The sequence below is a fragment of the Cervus elaphus genome, chromosome 9 (assembly GCF_910594005.1).
Source record: "Cervus elaphus chromosome 9, mCerEla1.1, whole genome shotgun sequence".
In the NCBI taxonomy this organism is placed as follows: Eukaryota; Metazoa; Chordata; class Mammalia; order Artiodactyla; family Cervidae; genus Cervus; species Cervus elaphus.
Genome location: NC_057823.1, coordinates 64,539,482 through 64,560,518, shown reverse-complemented (window position 1 = coordinate 64,560,518; position 21,037 = coordinate 64,539,482).

The window sequence follows — 21,037 nt, the reverse complement described above, 5'->3', positions numbered from 1 at the left end:
TGGTGTCATCTGCATATCAGAGGTTATTGATATTTCTCCCAGCAATCTTGATTCCAGCTTGTGCTTCCTCCAGCCCAGCATTTCTCATGATGTACTCTGCATATAAGTTAAATAAGCAGGGTGACAATATACAGCCTTGATGTTCTCCTTTTCCTATTTGGAAACAGTCTGTTGTTCCATGTCCAGTTCTAACTGTTGCTTTCTGACCTGCATATAGGTTTCTCAAGAGGCAGGTCAGGTGGTCTGATATTCCCATCTCTTTCAGATTTTCCAGAGTTTATTGTGATCCACACAGTCAAAGGCTTTGGCATAGTCAATAAAGCAGAAATAGATATTTTTCTGGAACTCTCTTGCTTTTTCGATGATCCAGCAGATGTTGGCAATTTGATCTCTGGTTCCTCCGCCTTTTCTAAAACCAGCTTGAACATCTGGAAGTTCACAGTTCACGTATTACTGAAGCCTGGCTTGGAGAATTTTAAGCATCACTTTACTAGCGCGTGAGATGAGTGCAGTTATGTGGTAGTTTGAGCATTCTTTGGCATTGCCTTTCTTTGGGATTGACATAATGACTGACAGGGGTTAATATTGAAAATATATAAATAGCTCATACAACTCAATATAAAAGAATCCAGTTAAAACATGGGCAGAAGGTCTGAATAGACTTTTTTCAAAGACACACAAATGGTCAACAGGACATGAAAAGATGCTTGACATAGCTAGTTATCAGAGAAATGCAAATCAAAACCATAAAAAGATATCACCTCATACCTTTAATAATGGCTCTCATTTAAAAGACCACAAATAACAAATGTTGAGGAGGATATGGAGAAAAGGGAACCCTTGTACACTCTTAGAAATTTGCATTGGCTAAGCCACTATGGAAATTAGTAAGAAGTTTTCTCAGAAAACTGAGACTAGAACTCCCTTATGATCCAGGATTCCACTCCTGGGTATATATACAAAGAAAATGAAAACATTAATTCAAAAAGATACATGCTCCTCAATACTCACAGAAGCATTATTTATAATAGCTAAGATACAAAAGCAACCTAAATGTCCATCAACAGATGAATGGATAAAGAAGTTGTAGCATACACACAATGGAATATTACTCATCCATACAGAAGAATTAACTTCTGATACTTGCAACTATGTGGATGAATATCAAGCTTAGTGAAGCAAGTCAGACACAGAAAAATATGTTATCACCTATATATGGAACTAAAAAAGAAAACAAACAAATGTTTATCACAGAACAGAAACAGACTCATAGATATCAAAACAAACTAGTGGTTACAAGTAGAGAGTGAAAGTAGGGAGGGAAGACAGGAGCATGTGATTAAGAGATACAGACTACTATGTATAATATAGATAAGCAACAACAATATATAATATGGCAGAGGAAACTACATCAACATTTTGTAATAACTTAGAGTATAATCTATAAAATTATTGAATCACTGTTGTACACCAGAAACCAATAAAATATTATAAATTAATTATACTTCAATTTTTTACAAAAGATCAATAAATCCTGAGGATCTAATATATACTATGGTGAATATAACCCTGTAAAGTATAATTAAAATTTGCTAAGAGAGTAGAACTTAATGTTCTCATCAGAAAAAGAAAAAAAAGACAAACATGTAAAGTGATGGGTGTGACAGTTAACTAGATAAGGATAATTCTTTCACAATGTGTATATATATATATATATATATATATCTCAAATCACCACAATGTTCCCTTTCAATGTCTCAGAATTTTATTTGTCAATTATGCCTCAAAAATTATTCCTTTTTAAAGCTGAAAAAATAACAGTGAAAACATGCTACAAAATTCTAGCTAAACAATCTTACCTGCTATGCTAGATATACTGAAACTATTGATATTTTCATCTCCTCCTGTATGCATGTCTCTTTACCACATGACTTTAAGTTCCTCTCACTAAACAGAGTCCATTTCTTCATTCCTTGCTTCTACATTCAGCCACAGAACATGCTCTGGCCAAGAGTGTGTTAGCAAATTTGACACATACAGAGGCATGAAAGCTCTTGTGTGACTGGGATCACTCTTCTGCAATGAGAATGTGCCCAGGCTAGTCCAGTGGAAGGATGTGAGAAATACATGAAGTACAGCCCAGTTACCCCAGGAAAGAGTCATCTGAGAAGCTAACTGCAAAACTTGAGAGCAATCCAGTCCAAGACCAAAGAAACCACTTGCTTTAATGGATGACACTCAAGCTAAATAAAGGTTTATTGTCAGAAAACACAGAGGGTTTTTTTTTTCAATTTTGCTGCATACATATTAAACGGCAATTGATAACTAATGTGCTTGTCAGAGCTCTGAGCCTGAAGTATGTTTTCTCTTTGTTCAAAGGGTAGATTAGAAAGTTTTAGAGAGGTATTAAAATACTAGTGGGCTTTCCTGGTGGCTCACACGGTAAAGAATCGGTCTGCAGTGCAGGAGACATGGGTTCAATCCCTGGGTCAGGAAATTCCCTGGAGAAAGATATGGCAACCCACTCCTGTATTCTTGCCTGGGAAATCCCATGGACAGAGGAGTCTGGTGGGCTACAGTCCATGGGGTCACCAAAGATTCAGACATGACTTAGCTTCTGAACAACAACAACAACAAAATACAAGCCCCCAACTGAGAATGTCTCCTTGAAGTAATCAGATGAATTGAAACAGAACTGAAAAGGGAAGAGCCTTACTATATAACTCAATGTAATTTGTCATAGCTTATAGCTAAAATCATCTCTGTGCCTTGACACACTTTGAGATACAGTGCCTTAGCTCCTGCCCTTTCTGCCTTTTCCTTATAGACAATAGATACATTGGATTAGGGCTTCCCAGACAGCACTAGGGTTAAAGAATTTGCCGGCCAATTCAGGAGACGGAAGAGACATGGTTAACCTCTGGGTTATCAAGATTCGCTGGAGTAGGAAATGGCAACTTGCTCCAGTATTCTTGCCTGGAAAATGGGGCTGTAGAGTAAGACATGACTGAGCTACTAAGGGTGTGCATGCATACACACACATGGTTGGCCGAAAAGCTCATTTGGGTGATCCACCAGGGGCTCACAGCCCATGGGCTCACAGCCTAAAAACTAAAGCCCAACCCTGACTCAAATTCCAGGCGCTTCAGCATCTGGTCCAGGCCCACCCCTCCAGACTTCCTCCCATTGCTTCCCTTTTTGCATAACCACTAGAACAACCCAACTTCTTCAGTGTTTACTGAGCACCTCCTGCAGGTTCTCAGTCAGAGCCAGGCACCTAGCTAGGAGGTTGGGGGGAAAGATGGTGTTTAAGATGCAGCCTTTACTTTGGGCTCTCTGGACAAAAATAAAGTAAAGTAAGCAACCATGTAAATCTAATACGTGAAGAGTGAGTCTGAAAGCTACAGAATCCATAGATAGTGTTGGAAACGTTTAGGGCAGGAGACGACTGAATCCAAGAAGGATCCCCGGGGAGAGGATTCCCTTGGTTACAATGAAAGCTGTCCTGATTTTTCCATCACAACCTAGAATAAGGGCTCATTTTTTATGAACCCCCATAGCACTTTATAGCTCATCATATATTATTTATACTTAATTTATCTAATCTCTCAGACTATCAACTGTTTAACAGTGGTGATCATTAATCTTTGCATCAACCACTGTAGTAGCAGGTCATAAGGCAAACCCTGGGCACTAACACATGTTTGGCTGATGGATAGGTGGACAGATGGATGAATGGATGTATAAATGGAAGGTCATGAGAGAAACAAATCATAATTGAAGACAATCTTTTGGCTCTCTGTAAGTCACTTCATGTAGGTGGAAGCCTAATTGTGTGGTTTCCAAAACTGGCAGCCCATAAAGTATACCCTGGGAGCTTTAAAACCTACATATTCCAGGGACCTGCTTCCTTAGGATATTCTGGTTCAACGGATATGGCATTGGACCCAAAAATCCATATTTTAATGTCCCCAGAAAATTCTGGATCATCTAGTCCAACAAGTGACCCTTGAGGATTATAAGTCTAACTTACCTGACTGTCATATTGGCTCCATAGTCTCAGGTGTTCTATTTTAGAGATGTTGAGTCTCTCTTTTCTCTGACGACTCAGCCCATTCAGATTATCTGCATAAGGAAAATACTCCTATGACTTGGAAGTTTTCACAAGAAGATGTGTATTTTATTACAATAGTAATAAAAATTCACTGCCATGTATTAAGTACTTAACCAGTGTCAGGGATTCTGCTAAGTGCTTTTATGAATATCTGCTAATTCAATCCTATCCCTAATAGTTTCATTTTAACCATTTTATTGAGATATGATTGACACACAAAAAGCTGTATGTATTTAATGTATTTGGAGATGTATAACACCTATGGAATCAACACCACAAGCTATGCCATTCTATGCTAGTCTCCCACATCGCAAGCAGACTCTAATGTCTTGAGTCACCAGGGAATCCATGCCATAAACATCTCAACTCCAAACATTTCCTCCTGCCCTTTAAGTCATAAATCATTGCCTTTTGTGAGAAAAAAATACTTATCTGATGATCTACCCTCTTAGCAAAATGTTAAGTGTACAGTATGATACAGTTAACCATACTAAGAGTGATGGCCTGAATGTCTGTGTCATCCCAAAATTCATATATTGAAATCCTAACAACCAAAAGTGATGGCATTAGTAGGTAGGACTTTGGGGAGGTAATTACATCATAAGACTGCAGTCCTCATGAATGGGATTAGTGCTCTTATAAAATAGATACGACAGAAATCCCTTCATTCTTTTCTGGAGTTATTTCTCCACTGATTTCCAGTAGCATATTGGGCACCTACTGACCTGGGGAGTTCATCTTTCAGTGTCCTATCTTTTTGCCTTTTCATACTGTTCATGGGGTTCTCAAGGCAAGAATACTGAAGTGGTTTGCCCTTCCCTTCTCCAGTGGACCACGTTTTGTCAGAACTCTCCACCATGACCCACCCATCTTGGGCAGTCCTACACGGCATGGCTCATAGTTTCATTGAGTTAGACAAGGCTGTGGTCCATATGATCAATTGGTTAGTTTCCTGTGGTGGTGGGTATCAGTCTCTCTGCCCTCTGATGGAGAAGGATAAGAGGCTTATGGAAGCTTCCTGATGGGAAAGACTGACTGAGGGGAAAATTGGGTCTTGTTCTGATGGGCGGGGCCATGTTCAGTAAATCATCAATCCAACTTTCTGTTGATGGGGGGCTGTGTTCCCTTGCTGTTATTTACCTGGGGCCAAACTATGGTGGAGGTAACAGAGATAATGGCGACCTCCTTCAAAAGGTCCCATGCATGTACATTCAGTGCCCCTAGCCCTCCAGCAGGCCACCGCTGACCCATGCCTCTGCTGGAGACTCCTGGACACTTACAGACAAGTCCAGAGCAGTCTGCTCCGGGGTCACTGCTCCTTTCTCCTGGGTCCTGGTGTGCACAAGGTTCTGTTTATTCCTGCCAAGAGTTTGTCTCCCAGTCCTGTGTAAGTTCTGGCGGCTCTTCAGTGGGGTTAATGGCAACCTTCTCTAAGAGGGCTTATGCCACACCCAGGTCTGCTACATCCAAAGCCCCTGCCATTGTGGCAGTCCACAGCTGATGAATACCTCCACAGGAGACACTCAAAACAGTTCTGTCTCAGTCTCTGTGGGGTCTCTGGGTCCTGGTATGCATAAGGTTTGTTTGAGCCCTCCGAGCATTTCTGGCAGGTATGGGGTTTCATTCTAAATGCAATTTCACCCCTCCTACTGTCTTGCTGGGGCTTCTCCTTTATTCCTGGACATGGGGTATCTCCCCACAGCTGCTCTTGCACCACACATAGGACCATGAATCAAGGCAAATTGGAAGTGATCAAACAGGAGATGGCAAGAGTGAACACCGACATTTTAGGAATCAGCCAACTAAAATGGACTGCAATAGGTGAATTTAACTCAGATGACCATTATATCTACTACTGTGGGCAACAATCCCTTAGAGGAAAAGGAGTAGCCATCATGGTTAACAAAAGAGTCCAAAATGCAGTACTTAGATGCAGTCTCAAAAATGACAGAATGATTTCTGTTCATTTCCAAGGCAAACCATTCAATATGACAGTAATCCAAGTCTATGCCCCAACCAGTAATGCTGAAGAAGCTGAAGTTGAATGGTTCTATGAAGACCTACAAGACCTTTTAGAACTAACACCCAAAAAAAGATGTCCTTTTTATTATAGGGGACTGGAATGCAAAAGTAAGGAGTCAAGAGATACCTGGAGTAACAGGCAAATTTGGCCTTGGAGTACAGAATGAAAAAGAGCAAAGGCTAATAGAGTTCTGCCAAGAGAACGCACTGGTCATAGCAAACACCCTCTCCCAACAACACAAGAGAAGACTCTACACAAGGACATTACCAGATGGTCAATACTTAAATCAGATTGATTATATTCTTTGCAGCCAAAGATGGAGAAGTTCTATACAGTCAGCAAAAACAAGACCAGGAGGTGACTGTGGCTCAGATCATGAACTTCTTATTGCCAAATTCAGACTTAAATTGAAGAAAGTAGGGAAAACCACTAGACCATTCAGATATGACCTAAATCAAATCCCTTATGATTATACAGTGGAAGTGAGAAATAGATTCAAGGGATTAGATCTGATAGAGTGCCTGAAGAACTATGGATATAGGTTCATGACATTGTACAGGAGGCAGGGATCAAGACCATTCCCAAGAAAGAAATGCAAAAAAGCAAAATGGTGGTCTGAGGAGGCCTTAAAAACAGCTGTGAATAGAAGAGAATCGAAAGGCAAAGGAGAAAAGGACAGATTACCCATTCAAATGCAGAGTTCCAAAGAATAGCAAGGAACAATAAGAAAGCCTTCCTCAGCGATCAATGCAAAGAAATAGAGGAAAACAATAGAATGAGAAAGACTAGAGATCTCTTCAAGATAATTAGAGATACCAAGGGAATATTTCTTTTTTTTTTTCATTTATTTTTATTAGTTGGAGGCTAATTACTTTACAATATTGTAGTGGGTTTTGTCATACATTGACATGAATCAGCCATGGATTTACATGTATTCCCCATCCCGATCCCCCCTCCTCTCTTCCTCTCTACCCGATCCCCCTGGGTCTTCCCAGTGCACCAGGCCCGAGCACTTGTCTCATGCATCCAACCTGGGCTGGTGATCTGTTTCACCATAGATAACATACATGTTTCGATGCTATTCTCTCAAAACATCCCACCCTTGCCTTCTCCCACAGAGTCCAAAAGTCTGTTCTGTACATCTGTGTCTATTTTTCTGTTTTGCATATAGGGTTATCTTTACCATCTTTCTAAATTCCAAAGGGAATATTTCATGCAAAGATGGGCACAATAAAGGACAGAAATGGCATGGACCTAACAGAAGCAGAAGATATTAAGAAGAGGTGGCAAGAATACACAGAAGAACTATACAAAATAGAACTTCATGACCCAGATAATCACAGTGGTGTGATCACCAACATAGAGCCAGACATTCTGGAATGTGAGGTCAAGTGGGCCTTAGGAAGCATCACTACAGACAAAGCTAGTGGAGGTGATGGAATTCCAGTTGAGCTATTTCAAATCCTAAAAGATGATGCTGTGAAAGTGCTGCACTCAATATGCCAGCAAATCTGGAAAAACTCAGCAGTGGCCACAGGACTTGAAAATGTCAGTGTTTATTCCAATGCCATAGAAAAATAATGCCAAAGAATGCTCAAACTACCACACAATTGCACTCATCTCACACGCTAATAAAGTAATGCTCAAAATTCTCCAAGCCAGGCTTCAACGGTACATGCACCGTGAACTTCCAGGTGTTCAAGCTGGATTTAGAAAAGACAGAGAAACCAGAGATCAAATTGCCAACATTCATTGGATCATCGAAAAAGCAAGAGAATTCCAGAAAAACATCTACTTCTGTTTTATTGAAAGTCAAAAGCCTTTAACTGTGTGGATCACAACAAAATGTGGAAAATTCTTCAAGAGATGGGAATACCAGACCATCTGACCTGCCTCTTGAGGAATCTGTATACAGGTCAAGAAGCAACAGTTAGAACTGGAAATGGAGCAACAGATTGGTTACAAATCAGGAAAGGAGTATGCTAAGGCTGTATATTGTCACCCTGCTTATTTAACTTTTATGTAGAGTTTAAAACATCATGAGAAATGCTGGACTGGATGAAGCACAAGTGGCAATCAAGATTGCTGGGAGAAATATCAATAACCTCAGATATGCAGATGACACCACACTTTTAGAAGAAAGCAAAGAAGAACTAAAGAGCCTCTTGATGAAAGTGAAAGAGGAGAGTGAAAAAGTTGGCTTAAAACTCAACATTCAGAAAACTAAGATCATGTCATCTGGTCCCATCACTTCATGGCAAATAGATAGGGAAACAATGGAAACAGTGACAGACTTTATTTTGGGGGGGCTCCAAAAATCACTGCAGATGGTGATTGTGGCCATGAAATTAAAAGAGGCTTGCTCCTTGGGAGAAAAGCTATGACCAACCTAGATGGCATATTAATAAGCAGAGACATTACTTTGCCAACACAGGTCCATCTAGTCAAAGCTATTGTTTTTCCAGTAGTCATGTATGGATGCGAGATGGACTATAAAGGAAGCTGAGTGCCGAAAAATTGATGCTTTTGAACTGTGGTGTTGAAGACTCTTGAGAGTCTCTTGGACTGCATGGAGATCCAACCAATCAATCGTAAAGGAAATCAGTCCTGAATATTGATTGGAAGAACTGATGCTGAAGCTGAAACTCCAATATTTTGGCCATCTGATGCGAAGAACTGACTCATTTGAAAAGACCCTGATACTGGGAAAGATTGAAGGTGGGAGGAGAAGGGGACAACAGAGGATGAGATGGTTGGATGGCATCACCGACATGATGGACATGAGTTTGAGTAGGCTCTGGGAGCTGGTGATGGACAGGGAAGCCTGACGTGCTGCAGTCCATGGGGTCACAAAGATTCGGACAAGATTTAGCAACTGCACTGAACTGAACAAATACATGAAAAGATGCTCAGCATTGCTCATTATTAGAGAAATGCAAATCAAAACTACAATGAGATATCACCTCACACTGGTCAGAATGGCCACCATCAAAAAGTTTACAAACAATAAATGGTGGAGAGGGTGTGGAGAAAAGGGAACCCTCTTGCATTGTTGGTGGAAATGTAAATTGATACAGCCACTATGGAAGACGGTATGGAGATTCCTTAAAAATTAGGAATAAAACCACCATGGTATAAAGTGAAAGTCCCTCAGTTGTGTCCAACTCTTTGTGACCCCATAGAATTCTCCAGGCCAGAATACTGGAGTGGGTAGCCTTTCCTTTCTCCAGGGGCTCTTCCCAACCCAGGGATCAAACCCAGGTCCCCCACATTGCAGGTGGATTCTCTACCAGCTGAGCCACAAGGGAAACTCAAGAATACTGGAATGGGTAGCCTATCCCTTCTACAGTGGATCTTCCTGACCCAGGAATAGAACTGGGGTCTCCTGCATTGCAGGTGTATTATTTTTGACCCAGCAATCCCACTCTTAGGCATACCCTGAGGAAACCAAAATTGAAAAAGATACATGTATCCCATTGTTCATTGCAGGACTATTAATATTACCTAGAACATGGAAGCAACCTAGATGTCCATTGACAGATGAATGTATAAAAAATAGTGGTATATATACACAATGGAATATTACTCAGCCATGAAAAGGAATGCATTTGAGTCAGTTCTAATCGGGTAGATGAACCTAGAGTCTACTATACAGAGTGAAGTATGTCAGAAAGAGAAAGAGAAATATCTCATACTAAGCGTATATACAGATCTAGAAAGATGATACTGAAGAATTTATCTACAGGGCAGCAATGGAGAAACAGACATAGAGAACAGACTATGGACATGGGGAGAGGGGAGGAAAGGGTGAAATGTGTGGAGAGAGTAACATGGAAATTTACATTACCATATGTAAAATAGATAGCCAACAGGAATTTGCTGTATGTCTCAGGAATCTCAAACAGGGGCTCTGTATCAACCTAGAGGGGTGGGATAGGGAGGGAAATTGGAAGGAGGTTCTAGAGTGAGGGGATATATGGCTGATTCATGTTGAGGTTTGACAGAAAACAACAAAATTCTGTAAAGCAATTATCCTTCAATTAAAAAATAAATTTTAAAAAAGTATTATATCAGTAAGACACATGAAGGATTAATCATTCTGTAGGTGTGTGATGATTAATAATAAAATATGTAACATATAGTAATGATCTCATTTAAGCTTCACGGGTAACCCAGAGAGATATGTATTGAAAACTATTTTACTATCATTCCTGTTTTATAGAAACATATATTATGGCACCAAAAAAAGCTAGATAACCTGCCCAAATTCCCAAACTTTTCTGCAGTAGAACAAGAATTTCAACCAAAAAGTCTGACTCTGACATTCATGCTCTCACAATACCATATTGCCTCTTCGGCGGTGTGACAGTGTAAGGACACCAGTAGGTTAGCATCCTTCACTTTGCAGTAATCTTCTTTTTATCAAAATCATTTGACTTTATCCACAGTGAAGGGCTCACAGTCAGAACTATAAGGGCCTTCATGTCTTGGTTCCCACCATATATTTTCGCTGAGCTTCCTGGATTTCAACGTAAATAATGGATGGTGCCCTGCAGTTCAGTTTTTTTAAAAGATGCAGATGACTAGTTGCTGGTTAGCATATCAGATGAAGGACAATATATTTTAATGCAAATGCAATGAGCTGGAATGACAGTATTTTCTCCAAGAGCCTTAACTAGGTTAGCATGACCTCCAAGAGGGGCCAGAATCCTAACAGCAAAATTAGAATAGAAAGGCTTATGGAGATTTCTATGCTAATCAGCCATGTTTTACTGGAACAATGATGTTTAGCACAATGGCCATTTGCCAGCTTCAGCCAGGGCACCAGTTTTGGTCAGGTGACCAACTGAAAATAATGACTCAGAAAGTGCTGGGGAGGCCACAGTAAAGCAACAACATCCTAAACTGGTGGCAGAAGTGGGAGAAAATGCTAGGACCCCAAAGAAAGAAGATTTTCTTATAGGAATTCTAGCACACACCTTGCCTGAGATGCAGTTTGTACTGCAGTAAAACTCCTGTTTTAGAGTTGATAGAAAAGACCTCTGGGACATAAAAACAGGGTGGGGAGAAGGAGAGAAAAACAAGAAAATGATTCTTCCAGTTAAGGACAGATTTCCCCTCCCACCTAATCTTTGGTTTTGGCACAAAGACTGTATTCTGCTGAAGTAAAGGGGAGATGCTATTTTATATGGCTTGGCCTAGCAAAATATCTCATCATCCCTTTCGTTTGCTTTGTTTTGGAATTTAGGGAATTGACAGAAGCTGAGCTGGTTGGACACAGACAAAACTAACAAAACAATCATACCAGACATTCTCTAGTCTACCTATTCATGAGTCTGTGAGAGTCAACAACAATCAAAGAAGGAAAGAAATAACTGAAGATGTACCATGGTGCCCCTTGGTATTTACAATGCCATCTGAACAGATTTCTAATGGTGTTCAAAAGATGTCTTGGCACTTTTCCAGAAATACTGAATCACAATCACAAGGGGAACCAGAGGAGAAATAATCTATATTTTTAAAGAAGCTGTTCAGATGATTCTAATGCAGGACCAGGTCTGGGAATCTCTCATCTGGACCACACTTCCTCACATCATCACACAAAGGAAAAGCAGTGATACTACTCTGGGTCCATCTTGCCCAGCATTAAGGCTCTAAAAGAGCTGTGATACAAAGAACACAGTTGTTCTGTTTCCTGACCTTGGCCCCAAACAACATTACATCAATTAATATTCACCTAGCACTTAATATGTGCCAGGAACTTTTACATATATTATCTTGTTTTGGCCAAAGGTTAATGTTGCTTAAATATTTAAAAGTTCAATATTTAGATGGTTTACTTTCAGTCAGAAATGTTTAACAGCAATACCACTTTACGTAATTGGATCATACAATTCTGCTCACATTTCAGTTTGGATGAAGATGGTAAATGAATTTATTTTGCTTATAAGTGAGCTTACAGCTGTCTATAACACTCATCTGACAGTTAGTAGAAAAATGAACTAAATGATCCATCTGGCTTAAATCTTGTCTGTCCTTATTATCTAAATGGTCACTTTAAGTAGTTTTAGTCTCTATAGTATAATTTTTTTTTAATATTTCAAGTAATCTCTCCTTGTTTCTCCAGCAAGAGGGATTCTGGGTATAAGGAAAATGTGGAGAGAGAGAGTTCACGATTGTGGTTTACAATCATTCACATTGATATGTATGTAGAAGAATACCTCCTGGCCATTTTGGTCCAGAGATCACATCCCTTATCCAATTGATTTCCACTTGCCCCTCTGGCCTACATGGCAGAAAGGGAGGCTGGCTAGACATTGCTTCCCATTTGTTCTTTTTCTTAAACTGGGGACCCCTGGCTACTTGGCTTCACCCCACCTACTGTTAGCTGCTGAGACTTCTCTGAGGTTTGGCTGGAAATTCATTCTCCCCACCTTGTGGGTCTAAACTCAGTCTTCACTTCAGGGCCAGCTTGCCCCAAGTACCGTAATCCACACTGGCAAGATCCCCAAATACACTCTCAAATATTCTTGGGACCAACCCACACCACATGGGACTAGCGGGTACATCTTGTGCCCTAGGCTGGTGAATGTCAATGTTGCCCCAATTTCTCTAAAGAGCCTCCTGCTTTCTGTGCCAAAGTCAGCACAGGGATGAGAAAATCAGGACCACGTCTCTTCATTCTGCTCTTTCACTCCCTTCCCTCTCTTTTTGTCTCCTACCTTTTAAGCTGGGAAGGGGCAGGCTCTTCCACCTTCAGGGGAAGACATCCCTCAAATAAAGCCTGCTCTTCAGTTCAGTTCACTTCAGTTGCTCAGTCGTGTCCGACTCTTTGTGACCCCGTGAACCACAGCACACCAGGACTCCCTATCCATCACCAACTCCCGGAGTCTACCCAAACCCATGTCCATTGAGTCGGTGATGCCATCCAACCATCTTATCCTCCTGCCCTCAATCTTTCCCAGCATCAGGGTCTTTTCCAATGAGTCAGCTCTTTGCATCAGGTGGCCAAAGTATTAGAGTTTCAGCTTCAACATCAGTCCTTCCAATGAACACCCAGGACTGATCTCCTTTAGGATGGACTGGTTGGATCTCCTTGCAGTCCAAGGGACTCTCAAGAGTCTTCTCCAACACCACAGTTCAAAAGCATCAATTCTTCGGCACTCAGCTGTTTTCATAGTCCAACTCTCACATCCATACATGACCACTGGAAAAAACATAGCCTTGACTAGATGGGCATTTGTTGACAAAGTGATGTCTCTGCTTTGTAATATGCTGTCTGGGTTGGTCATAACTTTCCTTCCAAGGAGTGTCTTTTAATTTCATAGCTGCAATCACCATTTGCATCATAGTCAACAAAAGAGTCTGAAATGCAGTACTTGGATGCAATCTCAAAAACGACAGAATGATCTCTGTTCATTTCCAAGGCAAACCATTCAATATCACGGTAACCCAAGTCTATACCCCGACCAGTAATGCTGAAGAAGCTGAAGTTGAACAGTTCTATGAAGACCTACGAGACCTTCTAGATCTAACACCCAAAATGAGATGTCCTTTTCATTATAGGGGACTGGAATGCAAAAGTAGAAAGTCAAGAAACACCTGGAGTACAGGCAAATTTGGCCTTGGAGTACAGAATGAAGCAGAGCAAAGGCTAATAGAGTTCTGCCAAGAGAACGCACTGGTCATAGCAAACACCCTCTCCCAACAACACAAGAGAAGACTCTACACATGGACATCACCAGATGGTTGACACCGAAATCAGATTGATTATACTCTTTGCAGCCAAAGATGGACAAGCTCTATACAGTCAGCAAAAACAAGACCAGGAGCTGACTGTGGCTCAGATCATGAACTTCTTATTGCCAAATTCAGACTGAAATTGAAGAAAGTGGAGAAAACCACTAGACCATTCAGACATGACGTAAATCAAATCCTTTATGACTATACAGTGGAAGTAAGAAATAGATTTAAGGGGCTAGATCTGATAGAGTGTCTGAAGAACTAGGGATGAAGGTTTGTGACACTGTACAGAAGACAGGAATCAAGACCATCCCCAAGAAAAAGAAATGCAAAAAAGCAAAATGGCTGCCTGAGGAGGCCCTACACTAGCTGTGAAAAGAAGGGAGGCAAAAAGCAAGGGAGAAAAGGAAAGATATTCCCATTTGAATGCAGAGTTCCAAAGAATAGCAAAAAGAGATAAGAAAGCCTTCCTCAGCGATCAATGCAAAGAAATAGAGGAAAACAATAGGATGGGAAAGACTAGAGATCTCTTCAAGAAAATTAGTGATACCAAGGGAACATTTTATGCAAAGTTTGCTCTTGACATATGCCAAACAAGCAGTTAAAGGCACTTAGTATTTACAATAGTAGTAGACATATAGAATGTGAGATATACATATATATATGTATTGGTCTTTATATTTAGGTCTTTATTTTGTGCCTCTTAACACATAAAGCTGACTACAAAGCTGATATTTGTTTATGTATCTGAGTTGAATTATTTGAATTAGCTAAAGATTTTTCTTTTAATACTTTATTTTCTATAATAAAATTGCTGAAATGCAAAGCTAAATTTATTAACTTTTAAATTCTTCAGATAAATGTCTATGATAGTATAAAAAATTATTTTATCACCAAAAATTATCACTGTCCTCAAAACCACATCTCAGAAAAATTAACGGTCCTCACCATCTTCCTGAATATCTACAGTCACAAAGAAAGCACAGTCTTAACCTCACCCCCTTTAAGTATCACAGCACCTCTGAGAGGTTAGTTAAGTCAAGGACTAGTGTGCTCATTTTACTGGTGGCAAAACTGAATATTGCAAGTCAAGAGGCTGGACCATGTCATTGGGAAAGTTCTTAAGGGAAGCAGGGATGGAACTCAGAGCTCTCCCACTCCCAGATGAATATCTGGGCCCCAGGCTTGACAGTTACCAAGCACTTTAAAGCCCATGATCTCCCTTGACCCTTCTAGGGAATTCCTGACCTTCTCAAAAAAGGGATCACAATTCCTATTTTGCAGGTGAGGACACCACAGCTGTGGGGGCTAAGAAATGGCAGAGCCTGGGCCAGAGCCTGAGTCTTCTGATCAAGAACCCTATGTTTCCCCATCTCCTCCTGGTACCCTCACCACAGGACACAGTTATGACAAGGAGGGGATGTGGCATGGCACCTACAAGGTGAGTTCTGACCTCCTACACACCTCTGTCTGGATCCCATCTCACCACATACTGGGTGTGTCCCTCAGCAAAGTTCCTGATCTCTCTGGGCCTCAGTTTCTCCATTTGTGAGACAAAGATAATACTAGTACTTTTCTCAAAAGGCTAAAAAGAGAATTAAACTACACAGTCTGTGCAGATACCCAACACATTTTCAGGAAAATATTAAGGACTCAATCAATATGGTTGGGAGAAAGTCTTATTTCTCACTCTTTGTATTTCCATGTGCAAGGACTTCTGCTAGACCAACGTTCCTGGCTTCTCTTCCCACTTCTGCTCACACTTCCCAGGAGAGAGGGGATTGATTCAAGTGGGCATGTGGAAGGGTACTTTGGGGTCTGCTCTTAGCGATATACTAGGCTCAGCAAAGGAGGCCTGTGATTGGACATCCCTCCTGGTCTGAGAACGCTCTGTTCTGGGATATAGTATTAAGACATCCATTGCTTACTTATCCCTCAGTCAAATCCTCCAACCTAACTTTCATTGGTAATAGAGCTCACACTTTGATAACCATTTTTCTGATTCTTGCATCCATCTCTGAATTGGCTTAGACTTAAGGGAAAAGGTAGATACTACCTACTGATCCCCTCAAATCCTTACAAATATTATCTACTTCTATGATCATCAGTATTACATAAAAATTGTTCCCAAGTAAAAGTGCCCAAGATCTGTGGCCTCTTTGCATTCCATCAGATGGCTGACACAGCTCTAAGGGGGTGGTTGCAAGACTCAGCAGCCACCAGCCACCCACAGCACCAGGATGCCAGAGATGAAGTGACTGTGGTCTCCAACACTTCCCAACCTGAGATTTCAGGAACGCATTGAGGACAACGCTGACTCAAAATATTTTCTCAGGGCCTTCTCTTGTGAGTGGCCCACTATGATTGGAAACAAAGCCCCACTAAATCTGTTGCTTTCTCAATATTCTGCTAGGCAAGTTTCACCTTGGGTGTCCCCAGAACTTTGTCAGAGCAGATGGGGAATTCTAGGAGGGTGACTAGACGGCCTGTCTATTTTGGTTCTCCAATTCTCCAGCAGCCTGGCATCTGAGCTAAGAGAAATGTGACTTGTGTCAGAGTACAAGAGAGCGCCAGTGGCAAGGGCTTCCACGTGTCTATTTCTGGCTGTCCCCTGATGCTGTGTCATTGGAGGAACTGTGACATCACAACCTCTGCCTTTTTACAAGGGCCTGACAATACAAGTGACTCATAGAGAATGCCAACCGTGGCTGCCAGCCTGGCTCAGCAGACGGAGACTTAGGGAGTCACTCAGAGTGACTTGTGCCAGGGTTGCATAGGGGCACAAAGACAGACTATTAGGACTAGAAGTGACCTTAATTTTCCTGTAATAAAGCCCATCTAAAGCCTGGGCCCCTGCTATCATATTCCTGAGAAGTGGGCCTCTGGGTTCTGCTTGCATAACTCCAAGGACATTGATGAATTCATTATCTTCCGAGGCAATTGTATCAGGATGATTCAAGCCACAAGCAACAGCGTATTTAACCACACAAACTTTAACATCTCACTTAACAAAAAGTCTGGATGGAAGTGGCACCAGTGACACTTCCTTGGTTGCTCAAGAAAGTCACCAAGTTCAAAGGTTGTTTCCACCTTGTAGGAAATCAGTGTTGGTTTTCCTCATTGGCTCAATGATCTTTCTCTCTTCTGATACTATTAGAACAAGAAGAAAAATGGTGCACACTAGTGGCTTTCTCCTCACCTATCTCTCCCTTTTAAACACTAGAAAAACTTTCCAGGGCCCCTAAGACTTCCTGAGTATCTCACTGGTCAGAATAGGATCACATGCCCATTCCTAAGCCAGTCATTGGCAGAGGTGCAGAGGACAGCCTGACCAATTGTGAATCATGCCTTGGAATTAGACCTACAGTCCTCTTGAACAAAGAATAGTTTTATAAGCAAAGAAAAGGGAAAATGTCTATCACGAAGAATAGTTTTATAAGCAAAGAAAAAGGAAAATGTCTATCTGTAACAGTAGCCCAATCCCTGGTTGAACTATTTCAAAGTTCTTTAAACAACTGAGTCAGAAACTTCCTGACAATGTATCTTCTCAACCATTAATGTTAGATCTACTCTGATGCCTCAGACAGAATAAACACAATGTGTTTCCATATAGTAATTTAATATACATCTGAAAACTGATCATTCTGGAAAACTTTCCAATTTTTTGAACCCTTTCCTGAGGGACAACATAATACAGAACTCTGGAGTCAGACTGTCTGGATTCAATGACCAGCTCTATGACTCACTAGCTGGGTATATGGGGAATGTTACTTTAAGATCTTTGTATGAATTTCCTCATCTGAACAATGATTGTAACAGCAGTGCTTATCTCATAGAGTTGCTGGTAAAGATTAAATAGTTAATATATGTGAAACCCTTAAAACAGTGCCTGGCATATAGATGATACATTCAAGTGTCTATTATTGCATTATCAGTTTTAAATTTTTGGTTGATTCCTTCTGTCAGTAATTCTATTTGTCTGCATCTCCATCAAAGAGTAGAAGCAGGAACTTAAATCCAGATTTCTCAGCATACGTCTTTATTTTCTATTCGTGGCTGCCTCAGGGCAAGTTAAATAACAATCATGATCTTTCATTCACTATTGCTAAATCATGTCTTCAACATGCATCTGTGTGTTTGATTTTTTTGAACTTGGATGAAAGCCTTACAATTTAATTCTTTCTCATCTCATGGAAACATAGCCGGACTGAAAGTATGCCTTTCAGAAAGGGGAAATGAAGAGTATTAAAAACCTTAAGTTTATCAAGCTAACTTGTTTGCCCATCCCTAGGACCACCTACCTCATCCCATCCACTCCAACCACTTGGATTTTGCCCATTACTGAGCCTGGTCTCTCAGCACCCTATCAACCCTGTGAACCTAGGTCAGTGTTTACAGGTTAAATTATGTACCTTCAAACTTCAAATGCTGAAGTTCTAACCCCAGAATTGCAGAACCTAAATATATGGAGATAAGGTTTTTAAAGAAGTTATTAAATGAAGCCATTAGCAGGGACCCTAATCCAATCTGTATGCAGCTCAAGAGGCAATGGTTAGAACTGGACATGGAACAACAGACTGGTTCCAAATTGGGAAAGGAGTACTCTAAGGCTGTATGTTGTCACCCTGCTTATTTAACTTATATGCAGAGTACATCATGAGAAATGCTGGGCTGGAAGAAGCATAAGCTGGAATCAAGATTGCCGGGAGAAATATCAATAATCTCAGATATGCAGATGACACCACCCTTATGGCAGAAAGTGAAGAAGAACTAAAGAGCCTCTTGATGAAAGTGAAAGAGGAGAGTGAAAAGGTTGGCTTAAAACTCAACATTCAGAAAACTAAAATCATGGCATCTGTTCCCATCACTTCATCGCAAATAGATGGGGAAACAATGGAAACAGTGACAGACTTTATATTTTTGGGCTCCAAAATCACTGCCAATCATGACTGCAGCCATGAAATTAAAAGACGCTTGCTCCTTGGAAGAAAAGTTATGACCAATCTAGACAACATATTAAAAAGCAGAGACATTACTTTGCCAACAAGGGTCTGTTTAGTCAAAGCTATGGTTTTTGCAGTAGTCATGTATGGATGTGAGAGTTACACTATAAAGAAAACTGAACATCAAAGAAATGATGCTTTTGAACTGTGGTGTTGGAGAAGACTCTTGAGAATCCCTTGGACTTCAAGGAGATCCAACTAGTTCATCCTAAAGGAAATCAGTACTGAATATTCATTGGAAGGATTGATGCTGAAGTTGAAACTCCACCTGATGCGAAGAACTGATTTGTTGGAAAAGACCCTGATGCTGGGAAAGATTGAAGGCAGGAGGAGAAGGGGATGACAGAAGATGAAAGGTTGGATGGCATCACCAACTCAATGGACATGAGTTTGAGCAAGCTCTGGGAGTTGGTGATGGACAGGCAAGCCTGGCGTGCTGCAGTCCATGGGGTCACAAAGATTCGGACACGACTGAGCAACTGAACTGAACTGAATCCAATCTTATTGGTATCCTTTTAACCATAGGAAATTTAGACATACAAAGAGGCAAAAAGGGTGTATACACAAAGGAAAGATCATGTGAGGACACAGTGAGAAGACACCCATCTGCAAGCCGAGGAAGGAGGCCTTAGAATGAAGTCAACTGTACTGACACCTTGATCTTGGACTTTTAGCCATCAGAACTACGAAAAATAAATTTCCACTGTTTAAGCCTCCAGCCTGTTGTATGTTATTATGGCAGCTCTAGAAAATTAGTATATACTGCTCGAGCTGATTTCTGCTGCTTGTTATCAAAACACCCTGTATAAGATGTACCACTAATGCATTCTGCTCCACCTCCATCACCACTACCATCACCTTCTCCATCTTTTTTGTCTACCTCTATGGAATCATCTTGGGTCACTCAATAGGCATTTTTTCTCCCTTCTGTACCTACTTTATCAATCAGGGTAACCTCATGGTCCACATCAGAGCAAGTGTGGTCCTCAGAAAACAGAACCTTGGGAGAGGGTTGAAACTGTATATTCCTGGGCCCAACTGCAGATCAAGTGAACAGAATATACTTAGCAAGCTTCCTAGATGTTTCTTATCCACCTTCTCAAATGTCTGTGACTAACAATTTGTTACTTTCATGGCTAGCTTTAAAAACCACAAGTTGGAATAAAGAGAGAGGAACTCACTGTGGGGACTTTGAAAAGGCATTATTCTGTTCTAGATCTCCATTTGCTCTTCAATATTGCAAGGAAGGTGAAGCCTAAGTTCCCTTCTTGACCTGTTACTTCTCTAACTGGAAGCAGATTTAAGTCAGAAATAGGACATGGTGTCAGGCTGATATTAACCAGTCTTCAAATCGCAATGTTCAGTTTCTGACGGTACCCTCTGAGGTGAGGGCTAGCGCTGTCACACAGTTCAGAGAAACAAGAACCAAAATCAGACAGAGGAATTCACTGGCTCGTGGTTCAGGCAAGAAGATAAAAACACAAAATTTTGCCAGTGAACCGACAATCCCTCACAAGCTATTTAAACACCTCCAAGGACTTTGGCTCCAGGAAGCCCACCTAGACTAAATAATGCAGCAGGATGGTCCTCCTGGTCTCAAGCTGGTGACCTAGGAGTGACCAGAACAGAAGACTAGTCCTCCAGGCCTTGTGGCTGCCTTTGGTCACAAACATCTGGGGAGGAGAGCAGAAGGAAGGGGAGAGGTATGTCCTCAAAAGGAAATCAGTTGACTCCAGCAGCTGGGCAAACACTAGCTCTAACACTCAGGCAACCCAGAGTGGCAAAGCAGAGCCCAGCTCTGGGAATCAGCCTTCCCTGCCCTTTACATGGAAAATTGGCCAAGGGTCTGTAATTGGGTGAGAGAGAAGTGGGATGAAGAGAGCAGTAAAGTATAAGATAGGATGGGGTGGGATGCAGTATAGGGAAAAATAATCCTTGGGAACAACCAGACTCCTTCTGTCAGTCAGCTATGCCATCAGATACTGTCAACAGTTTTGAACCAATCCTTGGTCCTGTTCCAGTCCCCAACATACTAAATAATTTTCAATCACTTTGTATTTGTCATCCTGAAAGCAAGGGGACCTTTTGCCTTTGCACACAAAATGAATGAAAAATGCATTCATGCCATCATTAAAAATAAAATATGCTCCAAGA